General features: G+C 39.4%; 1 pseudogene; it reads left to right on the forward strand.

Annotated features, from left to right (window-relative positions):
• Nucleotides 1-211: 211 nt before the first annotated feature.
• LOC127448785 (carboxypeptidase N subunit 2-like) lies at nt 212-9,271 on the forward strand (annotated as a pseudogene).
• Nucleotides 9,272-25,466: the final 16,195 nt, after the last annotated feature.

Here is a 25,466-nt window from a genome sequence, read left to right on the forward strand (position 1 = left end):
CCGACAGGGCAGAGAACTGGATTTTCACTGTCTGGACAGGAGATCTGCCTCCAAGTTCAAATGGCCCGGAACATGTATGGCTCACAGAGACCGTACATTGTCCCGTGCCCACAGAAGAATGCGACGTGCCATCCTCAGCATAGCATAAGATTGCACCCTTTTGGCAATTGATGTAGGACACCACTGTCATGATGTCTGAACGGATGAGGACATGGCTGTCCTGAATCTCTGGAAAAACCTTAACGGCAGCAGCACCGTGAACATCTCCAGCCAGTTTGTGTGCCAATATTGTTGCTGGCCCGTCCAGACACCATAGGCTGGACGACCTTCCTGTACAGCGCCTCAACCCTGGAGGAGGCGTCTGTCATTTATCATCTTGCAGTGACACACCTGTCCCAATGGAACGCCCAACATCAGAAGGCAGGTCTGTTTTCATGGCAGCAGAGTTTGGTAGCACCCACATGTCACTCTCTGAAGGGATGAAGCGCATGTGTCAGTGGTTTAAGTCCCTTTGTGGAGTTCATCCAGCACTGAAAGTCTCGCATGCAACATGTCCAGGGGAATGACAGTGGACGCTGCGATCATTAGCCCCGAAAGTGAATCTGAGAAAACGCCTGTGCTTCGGCGCAATCTGTATATGGAAATTATGCGTCCTTCAAATCTGTTGTCACAAACCAGTCCCCCAGCTGTACTTGTGACATTTATTTGTTTCTGCATCAGCATTCTGAATTGACATTTCATTAGGGTGAAATTCAAATGTCTCAAATCCAGAATGGGACACAAGCCGCTGTCTTTTTTTGGGACCAGAAAATAACATCTGTAAAAGCCACATTCTCTCTGAGAAGGGGGAATCTCATTTATTGCCCCTTTTCTAAGAGAGCGTGAATTTTCAGAATCAAAAATGGGGAATCACGAACAGAAACGTTTGTCAGAATAACGCCATTTTAATACTGGCAGAGCCCACCTGAATTGAATGACATAACCATGCTCTATCGTTCAAAGTACCCAATTCGAAACACACTGCAACTGCCGCCAAGCCGTTAGATGGGCAGACAGGAATTGATGCATGGCTCTCACATGTAGCGCTTTATGTAACTTCTAGATGGCGCACTTGGCTCACTTTTGATGACTGCCCCACAACCAGCGGCACAGTGGAGGGGGGCCTTTTGCGCCTCTACTACTGTGGCTGGTTGAATGGGATTTAATAATGTTTCTGCCTTCTTTTTTTTAATTATATTCAGGCATAAATGTTGAGCAACCTTGAAATACATTTACAGAAGGGACACTGACAGAATAAACATTTTCCTTGGTATTTTGAGCAGGGAAGAATGTGTGAACATTTGGGGGGGATGTTTATTTGAGAACTGGTTCACCACAACGGCCCCAGCATTCTTTATGGGGGGACTATGTGTGGTGTTTACGTTCACTGTGTGTTTTCTGTACACTTTTGCTTGATGAACATAGTGTTCTGTTATACCTGTCTCGAGAGCCGGTGAACTCAAAGGCATTCCTTAATGCAATGCGCTTGGTTGGACTGCAAAACCATCGTGTATAGATCCAACAGCTGTCTGAAAACGGCGACATCCATGCTGCTATTGAAAAATCGAGCAGAGATAGCAGTGCACGTCCCTTCTCTCGTCAGAACACCCACGTGATCCACGAAACGGGCTAAAGAAAAAAACTAGTTAAAATGACCTTGCATCTCCTGATAGAATCCCACGAGAATAATGGCACCGAAGCACTCCACACATTGGTTCGCCATCACTCAGTTGGGGAATATTCTCTTATTCCAACCCTCTCGTTCTGTAGCAGGGTTCACCGGGCCATGCATGATCCTGTCCACCGCGAGCAGCGCTTCGAACTGGGAGGGTAGAGAAGCATACATTGCCTTATTCAATAATAAGCTCCAAATCTGAAGGCCATAGAACTGGAACAAGTGGGGATAACAACTTGTGGGGAGAAATTGTGAGCCTCTATGAAATGCTGTTTGTCCTCGACGGTCGCTTGTAATGTTTGGAGAAAAAAAACCACACTGAAATTGCTCTGAAATTTATGCTGTGACAACGACATCCTTACGTGTTTGCCATTCAAAAGGGAGAAAAATAATCCTTGCTTCGTGAGTCGCTAGAAATAAACGCAGGCTTAGACAATGCGTGCACTGAAGAATAGAAAATCTAACTCTATGGCGTGAAAGCGAGCATCTTTATGGAGCCTGTGACATAGCTCCCTGGGGGATAGCTCTTAAGCGCTATCAGCCAAAAATTAGCATGATTGGACAGTATAAGGGCTTCAGACCATGTGTCACTCAGACAGTGTCCCATAGCGATCATATGCAGCTTCAGGTCTCCGAAAGGGAACCCAGGGTTAAAGAAATATTCCTGGTACAATACAAGTTAAGCTCAGTTGACAGCATTTGAGGCATAATATTGATTACCACAAAAATGTATTTTGACTTGCCCCTTTTATTTTTTTATTTTTTTATTTATTTATTTTTTTTTTAAGAAAAGCAAAAATCTGGGTTACAGTTAAGCACAATGGAAGTGAATGGGGTCAATTCATAAACTTTAAAATACTGTTTTAAAAGTATATTCACAAGACGTAATTAATGTGTGTTTCCATGATTTTATTGTGATAAAATCAGTTACTAAACTGTTCTGTGTAAAGTTATAGACAATTTTACAACTTCGTTGCCATGACACTGTAATGTCAACCATAAAACGACTGTAAAAAATTCAATTTAAAAAACATTACAGCTCAAATAATGCATGAGTTTTGACCGAAGAATTAATGTAAGTGCTTTTATAAAATTATTAGCTTCACATTTCTTTTAAACCCTACAAAAATGTGCACTATTCACTTCCATTGTAAGTAGCTCACTGTAACCTAGATTTGTGCTTTTTTAAAAAAAGAAAAGGAGTGGTGTCTCAAAATCAAGCTGTCGATTTGAGCTTAATTTGGGTTTAACTCGGAATATTTTTTTAAGGGCCATTGAAAAGCATAATGGGAAAAATCCTTCGAGGTCCAGCAGTGGGAATTTTCTCAATAATGGGTCTTGTGACATGTGATTAGTTACAGGTGAGTAACTTTAGATAAAATTTATATTTATAAAAATGGAGATGAGATTATCAAGCTAAAGTAATCAATATTTTCTATTTTGAGTTTTGGTCAAGCAATGGTGTAGTATGCGATATGGTCAAGCACAGAGTTTTCCAGATCATGGACAAATCGAGACACCTTGTAGCTGGCAGATAGATATCCTATGTAGTATATCAGATAAATATCTTGTACATAAACATGCCAATAGACTGATTAACCAGCAAATGATTAAGTAATAAATTAAAAAGGCATTATATCTGACACATAGGCATATGACTATGGCACTGTTTATAATAACTATATATTTTCAGTAACCTCAATTACAGTTTAAAAAAATATATTAATGGTAATGTTTTCTTCTACAGGTATAAGCTTTCAAAAAATGCACTTGCATTAATTTGTATTCTTGTGAACTTGCAGTGGAGTGGCACTCAAATCTGTAAACCAGGTGATGACCGTAAAAATAAAGATGTCTATGTTAACATCGTGACAGCAGTTCCTGAAAAACTGAAAGGAGCCAATGAAATATTGTAAACAGTGAGATACTCAAAGGAGCTTTCACTAAAAACCCTCAAGAAACGAAAATCAAATTCATGGGTACTTCAACCCAGTCTGTGGAGGTCAGAGCCTTTGATGGTTTACCTGATATCACAGCCATTGAGATATCTGGCACCCAAGTGAAATAATTCCCTGTGGGAGTTTTTAAGGATCTCATCAACCTTGGAAAAACTTGTTTTAAAAAAATAACAAAATCTAGAGCTTTGAAAAAGGGTTATTTGATGATTTAAACTTAAAGAACTGAGTCTACACACAAATGAGAAGCTCCATTGAGGAGGGGACATTTGATAATTGGGAGAATCTCTTTTTCTCTTCATCTAGCAAAGAACAGATTTAGTTCTGTGTTGTCTCTTTTTGCAAAACTCAAGAACATGCTGAATGTTTTGCCTGATGGTATTTTCATGATCTGATAGAAATAAACATACAAGGCAACAAAATCTCATCAATACAACAACATTTATTTCCACACAATACTAAATTATCAAAACCATATTTGGAAAATAATCTTAACAGAACTACAACACGCACCCTAATAAAGATCGCTTCCCGCTGCTGCAGCCGGTGTCTGGATTTTCTACATTCTCAACCCAGTGACTGCTCATTATTACGGTTAATAATAATTAAACAAGGACTTTTCAACCTCTGCTGCCTTGTGCTTCACAGAAACCTGGCTGAGTGGAGCCATTCCGGACAGCGCGTTACATCTGCCGGGCTTCCAGCTGTTCAGAGCGGATCGCGGAGTTAACGGGGAAAACGAGAGGCGGTGGAACATGCTTTATATCAATGAAAGTTGGTGTACAGATGTAACAACGTTAAAGAGGATGTGCTGTCCTAATTTGGAAGTGCTCTTTATTAACTGTAAGCCTTTCTACTCGCCGCAGAAAGTTTCCTCGTTTATTCTGGTGAGTGTGTGTGTATATCGCACCAAATGCGTGTTTGAACGCAGCGCTGCAACAGCTGGCTGATCAAATCACAGACATGGAACAACAATACCCAGACTCAGTTATTATTATTCTTGGGGATTTTAACAAAGCAAATCTCACATGTGAACTGCCCAAATACAAACAACACATCACATGCCCCACCAAAGACAGAAATATACTGGATACTGCTACACAACAATAAAGGATGCATATCGCTCTGTCCCTAGAGCAGCTTTGGGACTCTCTGATCACTGTCTGGTTCATCCTCTTCCAACCTACAGGCAGAAATTAAAATCAACCAAGCCAGTAGTAAGGACTGTAAAGAGATGGACCAATGAAGAAGAGCGGGAACTATAAGCCTGCTTCGATTGCACGGATTGGAGTGTTTTTGAGGCTGCAGCCACAGACCTGGATTAGCTCACAGATACTGTAACATCATATATCAGTTTCTGTGAGGATATGTGCATTCCTACTAGGACTTAAAGTTCAACAACGACAAACCGTGGTTTACAGCGGAGCACAGGCAGCTTCGTCAGGCCAAAGAGGATGCTTACAGGGGTGGGGATAAAGTCTTGTACAATCAGGCCAGGAACACACTGAACAGGGAAATCAGAGTGGCTAAAATAAGATACTCTGAGAAGCTGAAAAACAAGTTTTCAGCTAACGACCCAGCATCAGTGTGGAGTGGCATGAAACAACTCAGAAATTACAGGACTCCTACCCCCAACCCTGTAGGGAACCAACAACTGGCTGATGACCTGAATGTGTTCTACTGCAGATTTGAATGGCCCAATCTCACACCCCACACACACTCTGACCTTCAATTCACACCAACACCTCCAGCAACCCTCCTCCTCCCCCCTCCTGCTACTCAATCTGCACTTAAGATCTGTGAAGATGATGTGAGCCGTGTCTTTCGGAAACAAAAGACGAGGAAGGCTTCAGGCCCAGATGGCGTCTCGCCAGCGTGTCTTCGATCCTGTGCTAACCAGCTGGCCCCCATCTTCACACAGATCTTCAATAGATCACTGGAGCAGTGTGAAGTCCCATGCTGCTTCAAACGCTCAATCATTATTCCTGTCCCAAAGAAACCAAAAATCACAGGATTTAATGACTACAGACCTGACGTCTGTGGTCATGAAATTATTTGAGAGACTGGTGTTGGCCCACCTGAAGAACATCACTGGACCCTTTCTAGATCCCCTTCAATTTGCTTAGAGTAAACAGGTCTGTGGATGATGCAGTCAACATAGGATTGCCTCATATCCTGCAACATCTGGACAGACCAGGGACATATGCAAGGATCCTTTTTGTGGACTTCAATTCGGCTTTCAACACCATCATCCCAGCTATACTCCAGAATAAATTACACCAACTCTCTGTTCCCATGTCTATCTGTCAGTGGATTACCAGCTTTCTGATGGACAGGCAGCAGCTTGTGAGACAGGGGAAACTCACTTCTAGCACCTGTACAATCAGCACTGGTGCCCCCCAGGGATGTGTGCTCTCCCCACTACTCTTCTCCCTCTACACCAATGACTGCATCGCCAAGGACCCCTCTGTCAAGCTCCTGAAGTTTGTAGATGACACCACTGTCATCGGCCTCATCCGAGATGACGATGAGTCTGCATACAGAAGGGATGTTGAACAGCTGGCAGTCTGGTGCAGTCAAAACAACCTTGAGCTGAACACGCTCAAAACGGTGGAGATCATACACCCCAAAAATGCCCCCCCCCCACCATTCTAAACAGCACTGTGGCAGCAGTGGAGTCATTCAGGTTCCTGGGCACTACCATCTCACAGGACCTAAAGTGGGAAACCCACATTGACTCCATTGTGAAAAAAGCCCAGCAGAGGTTGTACTTCCTTCGCCAGCTGAGGAAATTCAACCTGCCACAGGTGCTGCTGATACAGTTTTACTCAGCAGTCATTGAGTCGGTCCTCTGCACTTCAATAACTGTCTGGTTTTGGTTCAGCTACGAAATCAGACATCAGAAGACTACAAAGGACAGTTCGGACTGCTGAGAGGATTATTGGTTGCCCCCTGCCCCCCCTTCAAGAACTATACACTTCCAGAGTGAGGAAAAAGGCTGGAAAAATCACTCTGTAACCCTCTCACCCTGCCCACTAACTTTTTGAACTGTTGCCTTCTGGCCGATGCTTCAGAGCTCTGAGCACCGGAACCGTCAGGCACAGGAACAGTTTTTTTTCCCTCAGGCTATCCATCTAGTGAACAGTTAAATTGCCCAATTGAGCAATAACTATGTGCAGTACACAGTTTAGTCTTTCTTATATTTATCCAACCTCTTCTGCCATTTCATTCCTCTGAGAGAGAGAGAAAAAAAAAACATAACAGATTTGTATTTGCATTGTACATAACAGATTGTATTAGATTTGCAGTGTGTGTGTGTGTGTGTGTGTGTGTGTGTGTGTGTGAGAGAGAGAGAGAGAGAGAGAGAGAGAGAGAGAGAGAGAGTGATTATTTTTTATTATCTATGTCTTGCTGCTGTTTTTGTATTGTTGTACACTGGAAGCTCCTGTCACCAAGACAAATTCCTTGTATATGTAAGCATACTTGGCAATAAAGCTGATTCTGATTAATAAATCCTTTGAACTGTTCCTCTGCTCTTTGGTTCTGCATTAAAGACACTAACTCTGCAGAACAATCAACTGACCAGTCTTCCCACCATCCTATTTGGAGAAATACCGAAAATGACTGAATTGAGCTTGAGTCACAATAATCTTACCTTCTTACCAACTGGAGTTTTCAGCCCACTTAAAGCTGCATTCAATAATTTTGGGGCTAATATAAAAAGTTTTACACATTAACAAATTAATTGCATTTTTGTGAAGAGTGATCTGAATGGTGTACACTCTCATGAGATGAAGACTCTACTCATAGTTTTCTATTAAAGTGTTTTTATTATACATGGTGCAGGTCACCCCTTCAATGTGTTTCACCATGTTGAAATGACATGGTCCGCTGTGTTTCACTAAACATCAAAGAAGAAAATCCTTGCGCTCATCTATGATCTATGTAGATACGCTTGGCTATGCTTAGCGCAGTGTTGTTTGGTGATGTGAAGAGCAGAAGGAATACAATGGAACATACTTATTATCGTGCTTTAGAAGCGGAGACAACAGGAAATTCAGTAGCTGTCCTGCCGAAAAAGCGAAAAAGGTCTGAAGCAAGAAGACAGAAAGACCGGCTAAGGCAAAAAACATCAGTACAGCTATACACAAGGTGGAAAGATTTGATGACAGAGAAAAACATGGGTAGTAATGCCGATGTTGCTTCTTTGTTTGGACAATTATGACATTATTAATTGTTTAGACCACTCTCTAAAATAGTATCAGTGGAATTTACAGAAAACTTCCTCGAACTTTTTAAAATTACGTGTGTATTCTAACGTATGTTAGTAATGGGCAGTTTTCAGCTGTGTTTACAAACGCAACCTGACGGCAACATGTAATTTTATTTTCTTTGTTATCACAGCTATAGTAAGGGGGCCCCATCTACCTCCACCTCTATGAAACGGCATACATCTTCATTCGTTTAGTAGTTCTTGGCACAGTGATTGTAGTAGATTGAGTAAACCATGATGTTGGTTTGCTTGGAAACAAAATGAGTTTTTAAAATACAGTATTCATGGACATGCTAAATTTGATCATCAAAAACAATTCTAATCTTTCCTTTACCATAACATTCTGTATCGCTACATAATTGAGGTTTATTTCACATTAAGCAGTTCTCTAATACATTTCATAACTGTCTTTTAAAAATAACGTGAAACGTAGACAGTCTCCAAAGATTATTGATATGAGGGACAACAATAATCTGTCCTTAAGTGTAGAAGACTGTTCGCTTGATTTCTGACGTTTGTTTTTAGGCAAAGCAATTATATTATAGTAGTAATAAATAACTTTAGAAATTACCTCAAACTCCAACATTTTCCAGATACAAATGATATTCCAAAGCTGGCGGGGGCAGCAGAGACGATCATAACACCACTGTCAAATCGGTACTTGAAGTACACGAAGAAGAGCAATACTAACACTAGCTAGAGAACTACTGAATGTCCCCTAGATCTCTCCTCAAACCAGTTTTTTTAACCATCTGGAGACTTTTTCAAATCTCTGGAGAAAATGACTGATCTTAATCTTCAAAATAACATGATAGAATCACTCAAATCAGAGGACTTTAGTGTCTTTCAACCCTCAGACTGGCAAATAAGAAACTCAGAAGCCTTCCTGGAGATGTTTTTGACTCATTAAATTGTACCTAAACAATAACCCATGGCACTGTGACTGCAATCTGTTGCCATTCTTCGAATGGATAAAGAACAATGAGGAAAAGATTAAGTCAAAACCTGCAGAAGTTTGTGAACCCCCGAATATCTACAAAATCAACATATCTCCTTGATAGAGCAACAACTTGTATGCCTCACAACTTTATCAACTACTACTCCTACAAGTACCACTCCCATGACCACACTGCAAACCACAGCTGTCTCAACAACGCTGGCACCTACAACCACTACTGCTTTACAGACAACTACACTTACTCCAGCAACAGTTATCACAACAATACCACTAACAACTCTAATAATGACAACAGTTCAACTTACTACAACAAGACCACAAACAACCACAAAACTCACAACTTTGCCACTAATCACAACCACACTGCCTAGCACCACGGTTACAACTAAAGCTCTGATGACCACATCAGTCCCCACTACATCTACAACCACATTATAAAATAACAACTGCATCTCGGTCAACAACATCAGTCCTCATCACCACATCAACAACTGCATTACAATTAACAGCTCTGATGACTACTTTAAATCCCACCACATCAACACCAACTAAACAAACAACAATTGCCACAACTTCAGCAGCTACAATTACATTAATCCACACCACTACCCTTCCCATCCCCACCACAAGGAGAACTACACCTTTTCTCACCACACAAGTAGTTTCAGCTGCACTGGCTCCTCTCATGCCTCCCCCTCAAGAGCCACTCCCACCCACAGGCTCTCTTCATGCATGGCACTGGTGATATACTATACTGCAATGCTAGTGGTGGAAATCTACTGTACCGTGGTGCTGGCCAAATTCACATATTCACAATATTGTTCTCTCCAGAAAAGGGAGAGTCAACCTGACCCATTTCTCCTATTCCAAGTCCATTGTAGTGAGACCAGTCGACGAAACAGAGACTGTAGCTCTGTGAGAATTGTTTTTATTTATTTTTTAGAACATTTTGTCAATTTTAATGGAGAAACTTATTGTTCTGAGTGTATGATTTGAGTGCAACAATGAACAAGGAAATATAGACATTATTTTGAATTTGCTGAGCAGAAAAACAAAAACTTATCTTTGAAAAGTGTTTTAGAAAGTAACAAAAGTAAAGTAAATTGTAATTTGATTAATTTTCCCATGAAGTAATGAGTAGTGTAATTTTAGTGGATTACTTTTTATTTTAGAAACTTACCCAGCACTGCTATCTAGACTCTAATGTGTCGAGTGTATCCTTTCTTTCATACACGCTGACAACCTTTGGCGAAATGAAAACCCACAATGCCTTATAAATTAATATTAGATATATTTTATAAACAATTTTACATTTTATAGAATTTAAGTTTAAATAGCACCATAACTGCATTCATGTATTTCATTTGTGTGATTTTAACAAATACTAAAATGCCTCAATTACTGTAAATTAAGATTATCATTGATGTGTAGTTATGTGTGTGTGTGTGCGCGTGCGTGCATTTTTTTTTTTTTTTTTTTCAAACAGTACTTTGGAAGATGTAATATTAAAATGTTTATTGCCAAGGGTTGAGTCAGGTCACAGTTCTGGCATGGTTTTTTTAGGTTGAGGTATCCGCTGGCCACTTCAATAAAATTCAGATTTCATTATGTCAGTGAACTTGACTAATTGTCCTTAAAAAGAAAGCTTTGAAGGCAGAGGATGAAAGTCTGTGAAATTATAGAGAAGATATTGTCAGCAGATGCTGTTGGTTAGGAACACAAACTCTATTCAAGCTGCCTGCATTTTTACAAATCTGCCTCTACAATTTAATTGACATGATAAGAGCAATGTTAAAACACAGACTCACTGAATACAAACTCAACACAAAACAAACTTAACACATCAAGAAACACCTAGAATATTAGAAATATTTGTCTTGGTGTGTAGCCTACTAATGTCCTTGCATTCAAATTGAGTGCAGTCTTAAAGTATTTTTTTTTTTTTTTTGTTTTGTTTTTTGTTGTTTGTTTGTTTGTGCATGCACGTGAATTGCAAGATTATTGATCAAGATATTATTGATTTAACAAAACAAAGAAGATCAGCAGTTAATATTATAGTTAAGAGTAACTACTTCAGGAATGTCCCACCTGTTCACACAATCCCGGCTAATGCAAATGTTTCCGTTGCATCACTTTTAGTACAGACAAGCGATTGTGTATGTTTCTGAGACCAGTTTTTTTGTATGCCAATTCCAATGCAATGTTCTCATTACGCAAAACCTATTAAATGCACGTCCTTGCCATTTTCAGTCACCAGGTGTCAGGGTTTCCTAATGTATTCTGTATTGTTGGCTCATTCATGACATCTACGACTGATTTTCTGATCAATTTTATGTATATAACAGAAATAAAAAAAGTGACATGGAAATTGACGTAATGTGAAGGGGACATGGGTTAAAGCGTTTAGAGTTTAACATTTGGGGTGAAAAACATTTTTGCATAAAGTGTTTCATGTCCTCCATTAGACGGCGCTGTGTTCAGATGTTGATTAATGTGGAAAATGTTGATGATTAACATTGGCGATCCATCAGCCACTCACAACAGCACAAGCTTTTATCATGACTTTATGCTAGAACTTAAATTACAGAAGAAAAAAAAATGGTAAGGAAACCATGTGCCATTGTTATGTGATCCTCTGGATGTGAAAAAGATCAGTAATCGCTCCTTGTATGATTACAACAAACTCTCTCAATGGCTTGAGAAGAAACAAGTAGCCTGTGCAATGAACAGACAAGGATTGCATTGTCTTGGGTCAGAAATAGATACATTTGCAACAAGCTCAGTTGGACACAAATTCCATAGTAACTCTGTTTTGTAGCTACTCTTATAAAAGCATAAAAAGTCTATAATGTGGGGAGGGGAAGAGAGAAACAAAGTAGAGTTCAACAGAAAATATATACCACTCATTACAAGTAAATTATTATACTTAAATAATTGTCAACAAATCTAATCATAGCCTTCCACTCCTGGAAATTAAAAAAAAAAAAATATTCAGCTTACAACACACACTACATTCATCTTTTTGTGTTTACAAAATGACATCACAGGACAGTTCAAGCAATGGGCTCTTTAACTGGTCATTGTAAGTAATGTGTTATAAGCTGTTTTAGTGCCGTAAGTAAATTAATTTAATTAATTAGTTCACTGTCATTATCGACATTTTTGGCTTCCTCGTGATGCACACAAATAATTTTAATTGTTTTTCACTTAAGCCAAGTGTTGTGCTTAGTCCGAAAAATGTGACCAGCTGTCTGGTATGGTAATAAAATACAAATTGACCTTTAAGAGTGTACACACACTCATGAGTTATAACAGATTGAGAGGAACAACTTCACATTCAGTGACGCTGTTTCAATTCCAGAGGGACCATAGATGAATCGCCATGGTGATGTGATGGCATTTTGCAACCATAGTGATGGCTATATAATGCATGTATATTTTATTTAGCCATGGTGAAATGAAAAAGAGGGGAAAAAAAGCTTTCAAGCCTCAGACTGCATTAGAGTTTTGTTTTTATGATGCAAATCACATAGACAAAGAGGCATTTCAGATGCAAAACATAAATTGATTAATTGAATTATTTCTGAGGTTTCAATTTAAAGGAAAGGAATGAAGCCCTTGGAATATCTCAAGAGAACTTTTGAATAGTCAGGAGAAACCTTGTGAAAACTGATTTGAAAGTTTATAACAGCAAAATACTAGTTTAGCTCAATTAAAAGAATACATATATAGTATATGTGTACTTAAATATACATGCATATATATATATATATATATATATATATATATATATATATATATATATATATATATATATTACATACATACACACTACCGGTCAAAAGCCTTGAAACACTCATTCTTTATTATATATAATATAATATTTTTCCACATTTTAGAACAATAGTAAAGTCATCAAAACTATGGAATAACATAAATGGAACTGTGGGAATTATGTTGACTAAAAATCCAAAATAAATCAAAACTGTGATATAGTTTAGCATCTTCAAAGTACTCTTTGCCTAGAATTTTCAGAAATGTACTCTTGACATTTTCTCAACCAACTTCTTGAGGTTTCACCCTGGGATGCTTTTTAAACAGTACTGAAGCAGTTCCCATCGATGTTGGGCACTTATCGGCTGCTTTTCTTTATTATTTGGTCCAAGTCATCAATTTCAAAATTATTATTATTTTTTTATAACATTTTAGTTTTATAATGAAATAAATTAATATGGTGGCACAATTATATTTTTGTCTACAAAACTAATTTCAAACATTTAAGCATACGCCTTCAGATCAAAAGATTTTTAAGATCATGAGAAACATTTCGGTCAAATTGTTTTGACGGTAGTGTGTGTGTGTGTGTGTGTGTGTGTGTATATATATGTATGTATGTATATATATATATATATCTTAAATGCAATGCTATATATTTCAACTTGTCCCTACTTATATATATATATATATTTACATCTTTTTGCTATTCTTTTAAAACAATGGATTGAAAATATCAACTTCAGTTGTAAGTGTAGCTGTTTTTCTTTCTTTTTCTGAGGGACTAGTCAAAATTATTTTTGTGGTAATCATTATTATGCCACAAATGATGTTGAATTTATAATGCTGTTGAACTTGTATTGAACCTACAAGTTCTTTACTTTAAGATAACAAATTTAAAGCAAGTTCATTGCATGAATTGTATATGTCAGAGGCATATGTAAAACAACGTTAAACAGCATTAATTGCTTTATCCTTTAACAGAAACAAATCAGATTTAAAATTAGATGTGAAGATTCGATGTTTGTTGTAAAAAGAGAAACATTCAGTACTTGAAACATACTGCCCAATTAACCAATTATCAATGTCAATGTCAAAATGTATTTATAGAGCACAATTTATACAACAGACATTAACCAATGTGCTTTACAACAAAATCTGTAAAACACAATTCTACAGTAGAATAAGACTTAAATAAAACAGTAAGACAAAACACACATTAGACAACATTAAAAGCCAGAGAGAAAAAATAAGTTTTTAGCAAAGATTTAAAAACCGACAATGTCTGAGCAGATCTTATGTGTATTGGCAAACTGTTCCAAAGCTTGGGTCCAGCTATGGCAAATGCACGTTCACCACTTTGCTTCAGTCTAGACCTAGGTACAATAAGCAGTCTTTGAGTCCTCATCTAAGAGCTCTGGAGGGATTATATATACTAAGTAGATCAGAGAGATAAGATGGAGCTAAGTTGTTTAAGGACTTATAAACAAATAAGAGAATTTTAAAATCAACTCTGAAGTGAATTGGTAGCCAGTGTAGTGAGGCTAAGATAGGTGTAATGTGTTCACGCTTCCAAAGACCTTTCAAGAGTCTCGCCGCCACATTCTGGACCATCTTTAGATGTGCCAGAGATGATGAGTTTATTCCGTAATACATGGAATTACAGTAGTCTAAATGGGACGTAACAAACACATGGATCACTCTTTCAAAGTCTCTTGTAGAAAGAAATGGCTTAACTTTAGCTAAAAGATGTAAATGAAAAAAACTAGATCTAACAACTGAATTTCTGTTTGTCTAATTTTAGATAGCTGTCAAATAAAAATCCCAAATTATTTACACACGTTTTAGCTTGGGAGGCAAGGTGGCTTAAATTTAAATTGCTGGTAGCAGTACCATCAGTGGGACCAAACAAGATATTCTCAGTTTTTCTTCATTACAACCACGATTTTATGTCCTTTAGGCAGGCCAATAAAGGATCGAGGAAATTGTTTCCTGTGCATCTCAGAGGCAAATAAATATGGGTATTGTCAGCATAACAATGGAAGGATACACCATGTTTCATAAAAATAGATCCAATTGGAAGCATGTATAAGAAGAAATAACAGGGGCAAGAATGGAACCTTGGGGAACCTCCCACGGAAGATGTGCTGCAGAGGAAGTGAAGTTACCTAGGCTGATTGAAATCCTTCTATCTGTTAGATAAGAATGAAACCATTTGAGAACAGTTCCCTTCTCGTGACGAGAAATGAGGATATTATGGTCGACCATATCAAATGATCTAAAAGAACAAGGACTGAATCATCACATAAAATATCATTTAAAACTTTTAACAAAGCAGACTCTGTACTGTAAAATGCTCTGAAACCCAAATGAAATGTCTGAAATATAGAATTTGCATTCAAGAAAGATTGTAAATGTAATAGAACTGCTTTTTCCAAAACTTTTGAGATGGAGGGCAAATTCGAAATAGGTCTATAATTTGTTGAGTCAACAGGATCAAGGATTATAGCATGCTTAAAGTGATCAGACCCATGTTAAGACATTTATTTATTGTGGAAAGAAGACTGGGCCCCACAGTGTCGAAGAGCTGCTTGATAAGACATGAAGGGATAGTATCATGAAAACAAGACGTAGGCTTAAGTTGAGCAATAATTTCCTGAAGAGTGGAAAGAGAGATGGACTCAAACTCACTCCAACCAGCAGTACAAACATAATATTTAACCTTTGCAGCCTTTCCCACTTTCTGAAAGTTAGACAGAGAGTCCCTTAGAGCTTCATAGTACACCTGTAGTTTGTACTTTTTCCATTTTCGCTCATCTCGTCGGCACAACCGTCTAAGAGAACGTGTGGTAACATTTAACCATGGCTCAACTTTAGGTTTAGGGTGTTTAGGTTTTAATGGTGCAACAGAATCTAAAATACTTAAGAGGAATTAAACAATTTAAAATGATCATCCACACTTAAATGTGGCAAGGGGCACTCCAGCATTTGAGAATTGCTGGCTTCTTTATACATCAGAGAGAAATATTCAGTGGTAGTGGGGCTAAACGTTCGGGACCATCGGACAGTGGCATGTGGTTTTTCCTTTTGAACAACAAGAGAGGCATTAAAAATAAAAGGCTTATGATCAGATAAATTAATCACAAATCTTAGTATCAGAGACAGTATCAGAGACATGTAAACAATATGATAAAACCAGGTCTAACATGTGGCCCTGAGTATGAGTAGGGCCATTCACCCACTGGGTAAGATCAAATGAATCAATAAGATTTAAAAAATTCGGTAGAAAAAAAATCAGTTCCGCAGCAAACATGAATGTTGAAGTCCCCGAGAATTAAAAGTCTATCATGATTTGTGATAATTCCACCTAGAAAGTCCGCAAACTCATTGATAAAATCCTTGTTAGGTTTTTGAGGTCAAAAAATTGTATACAGTTGTCATTCGAAACTATGGAAAGTGTCTGTCGGTAGGCACCGACACTGAAATTTGTTTTTAAAAACAGACGCTAGTCCCCACCCCATCCCGTGGTCCGAGGGGAGTTAATAAACGTATAGTCCTGAGGCATGAGTTCTTGGCTACTTTTAGCCAAGTTTCAGTCACAAATAGAAAATCTAATGTGTTTGATGTAATAAAATCAATAAATGTCTTATTTACCAGTAATCGAGCATTTATCAATGCCATCCTGGTCAACACCACGTCATAAGACGGCTGTGTTTCATGACATAGTGGGTGAAGATTGTAGGGATTTACTCCTCCATGGTGAATCTGGGGTGATACACCCAAAGAGAATCAGATGGTAGAATCTGAGGCAACAGGTAGAATCCAGTGATATGGCTCCTCCAAGGAGCACCAGGAAATGAATCGATCATAGCCCAAGGTGAAGGCAACAAAGAATGGGCAAGATTGAGTCGCCGACCGAGACTTTCAGCTTGAGAGTGATACCTCCTCGCTTTCCGCGACTTCTGCGACTGCAATGTTTCCTCTGGGGAATATCATAGGGGAGGTGACAGGTAAGGAGGTATGTTTGCTAGAAAGGGGGGAGGACAGGAGCATGGTCCTCTTAGAGTTTTGTTAAATAGTCTTTCGTAGGTATATTGAATGTCAAAAAGCTATGTACGTTCGTAGACCTGCAGAGAAGAAATTTGCATAGTTAAAAGGAATGTAAAAAATACAAGGACAAACAGAGCTCCCGGTAGACGGCATGCCACACACACCGGCGCCATCTTGCTCATGGAACATCATTACCAGGCCTAATTGCAGTCTCCTGATGAGAGGTTAAGGAGTAAGAGCACAGTCTGCCTCTGCCTCTACGACCATGCCTTAGGCCTAATCAAGTTATCATATCAACAAATCTCTTGTCAGGGGCCCACGCCTGACACCAGCAGAAAGAGAGGCCAGATGATGACAAATTTCCAGCAGCAAGATGCTGGGACTCGCCTGCCAGGCAAGATGAAAAGTACCTGCAGAAACCAAGCCAGTTGCCCTTACCATCCTGCTGGGAAAGCACTCACGCTGGGCACAATAGAGCACTCCATCCCGGTGTCTCAACGGGATGGGGGTTAGAAGCATCATAGAGGGCCAAAGGAGCGTTATTTGGTAACATACACAAAGAACCAGAGCAGACAATGCAGTGATCATGCAGAGTGTTGAGGGGAACTAAGGGACCTCCTGTGGCCACAAGAGGGGATTTAGGGTCACAGTTTTTAGTGCTGGAGTGGTGCATCTCTGAAGAGGTTAATGTACTTGTTATGTGGGGTCAGGGTGCATGCTTCACGGCAGTGCATCACTAATGACAGCCGCTCACAGCCATGACTGAGGCTGAAGGCTCTGATCTGGGGTAAAAGGGGCTTGTTTTGAAGTCTTGTGTGTTATAACACAGGGGTCAGCTCATAAAATGTGGTCAGAATGTAAGGTTTAGGCTAGCATTTTTTTTTCTTATAATCATTCATAATAAACAACACAAAGATGATAATTTGGAAAATGGCACCACCCAGCCTGTAATTCCATTTCTCTTATTGTATAGTGTAGCAAATATTAAATTATTAACCATAAGTCAAATTAATGGTAAATTCTTGGCAAAGTGTGCTTCATGACTAATTTTCAGAATTGGAACCGATAATTTACACCTAAATAAAGCTCTTATAGATATGTGTGGTGACATTATTCAGCCCAAGTAAATCTGTGTGCTTCATTCCTTGGCTTGCTGTGAGATGTTTATGTTCTGCTGGATGATGAGATGTGGGCATGATGTTGGGAACTCCCCGGTGCTAAAAGGCAATGTCAAGATAAGAAGGTGAAGGATAGATCTGGCTTAAAGCATGGCTGGAAGTTTAACATACTGTGTATTCAGACATCTAGTTCCACGATGAAACACATACTTTTGCAGTACACACACAGAAGGCCCTTTCACAGATCATACAATATTGCCAGAGCAAAAAAAGTGGCAGTGTCGCAGTAGATTATAAATGACTGTCTGATGGTTATTTTCAAACATGGCGTTTACATGAAAGGACTGTCTTTTAAATTTGGTGACAGAAAATTGAAAGTTCTTCAGCTGTAATTGGTCTACTTACAGAATGGGGTCGATGTTAGGTTATCAGAATATTTGGTAGCAACACGTCAATTTCCTGTGTGATCGTGTTGTCACTCCTTAGTCTTCTTATTTGATAAACACCCAGTTAGCAGCATCTACCAAAATTTTGGGCTTTATACTTTAGACATCTAATGGTTAACCCACAAAAATTGCTATTTAGATGATTTATGTACAGAAATCCATAGAATAGAAATTGAAATCATAATCAGAGATAATAAACTCTATTTACATTTTTATTTTGCCTCTCTTGTAGTAATCCTTGTATTAGTAGCTTCTGGGTTGCAAAAACCTTTCCTTTTAGCAACATTTAATACAGTTTCACATTTGTTCTTTAGACTCTTAGTCATAAATCTTTGACAACATGCACAAACATGCAAATTACTTTCTGAGTCATTTTGTTTTGAAAATGTTGAAAAGGCCAAATTGGAAAATTGGATGTAATTAGCCTTTCTGAACAAATTCCACTTAGTGTTAAGAGCCTCTTTTCTTGATGATGTTTCCCTCTCATTCTCGGCTCCTCTTGATCAGATGCACTAAAAGGGATAGGGCAGGTATGGTGAAAGCCCGGTGGGGGACTGCAGAAGTGGGGTGACCCTTAACCCTGGCACTCACATTATTCTTGTTGGACAGAGGCCACTGAGGCAGCCAGGGCTGCCTGCTGATCCCCTCAATACAGCCCTTTCCCCAGGCCACAGTTGGCAAAAAAGACCCCCTGGAGCTCTTGTCACAATCGAAAGCCTTTCAGCACGGTCCGGCTGGCCAGAGCCAAGCACCAGAGCGGAGAAAGTGAAAAAGTGTGAAAAAAAAAAAATATACAATAACAAAAGAGATTCAAGGGAAACTATGGGCTTTGGAGTCCATCTTAGCCTACCACAAACAGTGTCAACATCTGTGGTTCCCTCTACGTACTGCTCAAAGGATATACTCTATGGCCAAAAACATTTTCATTCAGAATAAGGGTTTGAAAAGCCTTTCCACTGTGGCCTCTGTGATGCACACAATGGGAAAAGTTCACTGGCTGGTTTGAGGAGATCTATGTCCACATTTACTGTATCAAGAAAGGTGATTTGAAGTCTTTCAGGATGCTCTCGATGGTTATGAGTTGTCTTTGGCCTTCAAAGAGCACCACATAGATTGTGTAATTGTAAACAGGGCACATGCAAAGCCCAGACATGTAGGAGTGAATTCTCATGGGGTGTTTGGGAGGGAGGCTGTCACTGCCTCTTTCACTCTTTCACTTAGAATCTTCTCTGCCTCTTTATTGCAGTACATTCCAGCCACAAGACGTACTGCACATAAAGAGTCACTTCATGTCCCTGACGTCAATGTGAAAGGAATCATTGAGTGTCATGGCCAGTTTAGATCCCAGCCTAATTTATAAGTTACCGCCAATTGGCCCTAACAGGGAGCCTGTGGAGATTCAGGTGCTTATCATTATTTTGGCTTTGTTGTGCTTGGAAAAAAACTGACAGGATATGATTTGGGCAGATACTGTATGAGCAGAGAAACACACCAACAGTGTTCGTATTGCTCTGGAGGCATATACGTTGAATATGACTGGATTTAATTAGCATAAATTATGATACATCATGATGGCACCGCGGATGGCTGCCTCGGTGTAGAGCGCTTCTATTGTTTTGTTGTTTTTGTTTGTTTGTCCTGTGTTTAGTAATCTTTTTCCAGTCAGTTTTACCAGAGACGAACTGCTGAACATTCAACAGCATATACCAGTCAATCTTTTCCCAGATTTTGAATATGCGGACGTTTTGTTTGACATTTTAGTCGGAGGCGCGGCTCGCTTCCAGGCGCGCTGGAAAAGCTCCGTCAGCGGGGCTTTCAAACAATGCTGCCGAGCATTCATCTTGCGAATCTCTGCTCTCTTCCTAATAAAACTACGAACTACATCTCCTCACCCGCACAAACAAGGACTTTTCAACCTCTGCTGCCTTGTGCTTCACAGAAACCTGGCTGAGTGAAGCCATTCCGGACAGCGCGTTACATCTGCCTGGCTTCCAGCTGTTCAGAGCGGATCACATCACGAGTTAACGGGGAAAATGAGAGTCAGTGGAACATGCTTTTACATCAATGAAATTTGGTGTACAGATGTAACAACGTTAAAGATGTGCTCTCCTAATTTGGAAGCGCTCTTTATTAACTGTAAGCCTTTCTACTCGCCGTGGGATTTTTCCTTGTTTATTCTGGTGAGTGTGTATACGCATGTTTGAATGCGGAGCTGCAACAGCTGGCTGATCAAATCACAGATACAGAACAACAATACCAGGACTCCGTTATTATTATTCTTGGGGATTTTAACAAAGCAAACCTCACACGTGAACTGCCCAAATACAAACAGCACATTACATGCCCAACCACAGACAGAAAAAGACTGGATCACTGCTACACAACAATAAAGGATGCATTTTGCTCTGTTCCTAGAGCAGCTTTGGGACTATCTAATCACTGTCTGGTTCATCTTCTTCCAACCTACATACTGAAATAAAATCTGCTAATCCAGTAGTAAGGACTATAAAGAGATGGACCAATGAAGCAGAGTTGGAACTACAAGCCTGCTTTGACTGCACTGATTGGAGTGTTTTTGAGGCTGCAGCCACAGACCTGGATGAGCTCACAGATACTGTGACATCATATATCGGTTTTTGTGAGGATATGTGCATTCCTACTAGGACATATTTAACATTTAACAATGACAAACCATGGTTTACAGCGGAACTCAGGCAGCTTCGTCAGGCCAAAGAGGATGCTTACAGAGTTGGGGATAAAGTTTTGTACCATTAGGCCAGGAACACACTGAATAAGGGAATCAGAGTGGCTAAAAGAAGATATCCTGAGAAGCTGAAAAACAAGTTTTCAGCTAATGACCCTGCATCAGTGTGGAGTGGCATGAAACAACTTACGAATTACAGGACTCCTACCCCCAACCCTGTGGTGGACCAACAACTGGCTGACGACCTGAATGTGTTCTACTGCAGATTTGAAAGGCCCAGTCTCACACCCCACACTTACTCTGACCTTCACTTCACACAAACACCAACACCTCCTGCATCCCCCCTCCTCCCCCCTCCTGCTACTCAACCTTCACTTAAGATCTGTGAAGATGATGTGAGCCGCGCCTTTCGAAAACAAAAGATAAGGAAAGCACAGTGCCCAGATTGCATTTCACCAGCATGTCTTTGATCTTGTGCTAACCTGCTGGCCCCCATCTTCACACAGATCTTCAATAGATCACTGGAGCAGTGTGAAGTCCCATGCTGCTTCAAACGTTCCACTATCATCCCCATCCCAAAGAAACCAAAAATCACAGGACTTAATGGCTACACACCTGTCGCCCTGACGTCTGTGGTCATGAAGTCATTTGAGAGACTTGTGTTGGCCCACCTGAAGGACATCACTGGACCCTTTCTAGATCCCCTTCAATTTGCTTATTGATCAAACAGGTCTGTGGATGATGCAGTCAACATGGTATTGCATCATAACCTGCAACATCTGGACAGACCAGGGACATATGCAAGGATCCTTTTTGTGGACTTCAGTTCGGCTTTCAACACCATCACAGCTATTCTCCAGACTAAATTACACCAACTCTCTGTTCCCATGTCTGTCTGTCAGTGGATTACCAGCTTTCTGACAGACATGCAGCAGCTTGTGAGACAGGGGAAATTCACTTCCAGCACCTGTGCAATCAGCACTGGTGCCCCCCAGGGATGTGTGCTTTCCCCACTACTCTTCTCCCTCTACACCAGTGACTGCATCGCCAAGGACCCCTCTGTCAAGCTCCTGAAGTGTGCAGACGATACCACTGTCATCGGCCTCATCCGAGATGACGATGAGTCTGCATACAGAAGGGAGGTTAAACAGCTGGCTGTCTGTTGCAGTCAAAACAACCTTGAGCTGAACATGCTCAAAACGGTGGAAATGATTGTGGACCCCCCAACACTGTCCCCCCTCACCATTCTAAACAGCACTGTGGCAGCAGTGGAGTCATTCAGTTTCCTGGGAACTACCATCTCACAGGACCTGAAGTGGGAGACCCACATTGACTCCACTGCAAAAAAGGCCCAGCAGAGGTTGTACTTCCTTTGCCAGTTGAGGAAGTTCAACCTGCCACAGGCACTGCTGATACAGTTCTACTCATCTGTCATTGAGTCTGTCCTTTGCACTTCAATAACTGGCTGGTTTGGTTCAGCTACGAAAGCACTGGGCTTGTGCATGCACACTATAGTTAGAAACATTGTTTGTTTCTCTTGGTTGTTTTAGTCTTGGTTTCCACAATTCCTCCCAAACTGTTATACAGTACAATACATGTGTAATACATCTTATGAAATTTACAAATTTGTACACAGCCCTCATCAATAGATGAGTTATTTTGTGGTGTAAACTGAACAATTGCAATCAGAACAGAACTCACCAGAGAGAGAAAAAAATTGTCTCAAATTGATAAAAATAATAAATAATGACATTAATTTTAACTTCCATGTCCCAGGGGCTGATTTGTATGAAAGTGGATTTCTTCTTTTTCAATATAGAAGTTTAAAAATGTTATTTTAAAAAAAATTTCCAGGCCTTCATCATTTGTTTTAGTTCTTTTCACTAAATTAACACAAGGAAGAATTCTATTTAATGTATAATATAATAGACTAAATATAATTATATGCACCAATACAGTAATAAAGGAATATTTACCTACATATAGTTTTAGAAAGGATTTTTGTTAATGAACAGGGCGCACAAAAAATACAGTTTCTATTAAACTTTATATTTTGTAACCCAGATTAATATAATTTATTATTGTTCAGTCAGGATTATTATTATAATATGATGCTGAATTGTTATTATTTTGAGGATTTGTTTTATGCAATAGCAATATATTTTTGTTGTGTTTACACCTTCACCTGGAGGTTTTATTTTGACAGAACAATGATAGTGCACTGCAGTGTCAAACTGTGTTTGACAGTCTCCAATGTTGCTCATTACAAATTTTTTGAAACACTGTCACCTCCTCCATGTCTGTGTCACATTTTTAGATTTGTATAATAACTTTAATTGGGTTCAAATGTTTGGAATTGCATGACTGGGTGACCCTGCAGCACTTTGCCTTCACAATGCGTGTAAACCGCTCCGAGATGGCTGAAAACAGTGTCACTGTGCGTGAACACAAAACAACATGTCACCCATCACCCCTTGAAAATTGCTTGGTTTGCGTGGTGGTTAACACCGCTACCGACTGCGCTAAGACATTTCAGAAGCAGTCCATTTACACTACCAACTTCTTATGAATGTTCTGTTTTTGTACATATTGTTGGTGCTTAAGGGAATGTACAGTTGAAGTCAGAAGTTTACATACACCTTAGCCAAATACATTTAAACTCAGTCTTTCACAATTCCTTACATTTAATTTTAGAAAACATTCCCTGTCTTAGGTCAGTTAGGATCACTACTTTATTTTAAGAATGTGAAATGTCAGAATAATAGAAGAGAGAATGATTTATTTCAGCTTTTATTTCTTTAATCACATTCCCAGTGGGTCAGAAGTTTACATACACTTTGTTAGTATTTGATAGCATTGCCTTTAAATTGTTTAACTTGGGTTAAACGTTTTGAGTAGCCTTCCACAAGCTTCTCATAATAAGCTGCTGGAATTTTGGCCCATTCCTCCAGACAGAACTGGTGTAACTGAGTCAGGTTTGTAGGCCTCCTTGCTCTCACACGCATTTTCAGTTCTGCCCACATATGTTCTATCGGATTGAGGTCAGGGCTTTGTGATGGCCACTCCAATACCTTGATTTTGTTGTCCTTAAGCCATTTTGCCACAACTTTGGAGGTATGCTTGGGGTCATTGTCCATTTGGAAGACCCATTTGCAAACAAGCTTTAACTTCCTGGCTGATGTCTTGAGATGTTACTTCAATATATCCACATAATTTTCCTTCCTCATGATGCCATCTATTTTGTGAAGTGCACCAGTCCCTCCTGCAGCCCAGCACCTCCACAACATGATGCTGCCACCCCCATGATTCAAGGTTGGGATGGTGTTCTTCGGCTTGCAATCCTCACCCTTTTCCCTCCAAACATAATGATGGTCATTATGGCCAAACAGTTCAATTTAGTCTGGCTTTTTTATGGCGGTTTTGGAGCAGTGGTTTCTTCCTTGCTGAGCAGCCTTTCAGGTTATGTCGATATCCACAGTAAAACGAGTCCTATATAGATACTTGTCTACCTCTTTCCTCCAACATCTTCACAAGGCCCTTTGCTGTTGTTCTGTGAATGATTTGCACTTTTCACATCAAACTATGTTCATCTCTAGGAGACAGAATGCGTCTCCTTCATGAGTGGTATGATAGCTGTGTGGTCCCATGGTGTTGGTACTTGCATACTATTGTTTGTACAGATGAACATGGTACCGTCAGGCATTTGGAAATTGCTCCCAAGGATGAACCAGACTTGTGGAGGTCCACAATTTTTTTTCTCTGAGGTCTTGGCTGATTTCGTTTGATTTTCCCATGATGTCAAGCAAAGAGGCATTGAATTTGAAGGTAGGCCTGAAAATACATCCACAGGTACACCTCCAATTGACTCCAATTAGCCAGTTAGCTAATTGCCTAAAGGCTTGACACCATTTTCTGGAATTTTCCAAGCTGCTTAAAGGCACAGTTAACTTAGTGTATGTAAACGTCTGACCCACTGGAATTGTGATATAGTTAATTAAATGTGAAACAATCTGTCTGAAAACAATTGTTGGAAAAATTACTCATGTCATGCACAAAGTAGATGTCCTAAATGACTTGCCAATATTAAACTTTAAAATTCATTATAAAAATAAAATGTATTACGTTTGAAACTATAATAATCTAAACAAAAAGTGAAACAAACATAAACCCTTTCAATATTTATTGAGAAAATTATTTATATAAAAACAATTTAAGTACGACTGTCCAAGTTATAGCATCAGATCCACCACACCAAACTGTTTTACCCCTAATCATTTTTCTTTTTTTTTTTAGTATATTTATTTACCAAGTCAAGAAAAGTGTCAGTGAAGAGCATGCTTGAGATGAAATATGAGACAAGTAATGTTTGAAGATAATAGTGAAAATTCAAGGTAAATATCACTTGTGAGCAGAGTACTTTTATGGGACATAATTTCTAATCAGGCTGTAAATTTGCTAAATTACAAAAAATCAT

The sequence above is a fragment of the Myxocyprinus asiaticus genome, chromosome 12 (genome assembly GCF_019703515.2).
Source record: "Myxocyprinus asiaticus isolate MX2 ecotype Aquarium Trade chromosome 12, UBuf_Myxa_2, whole genome shotgun sequence".
In the NCBI taxonomy this organism is placed as follows: Eukaryota; Metazoa; Chordata; class Actinopteri; order Cypriniformes; family Catostomidae; genus Myxocyprinus; species Myxocyprinus asiaticus.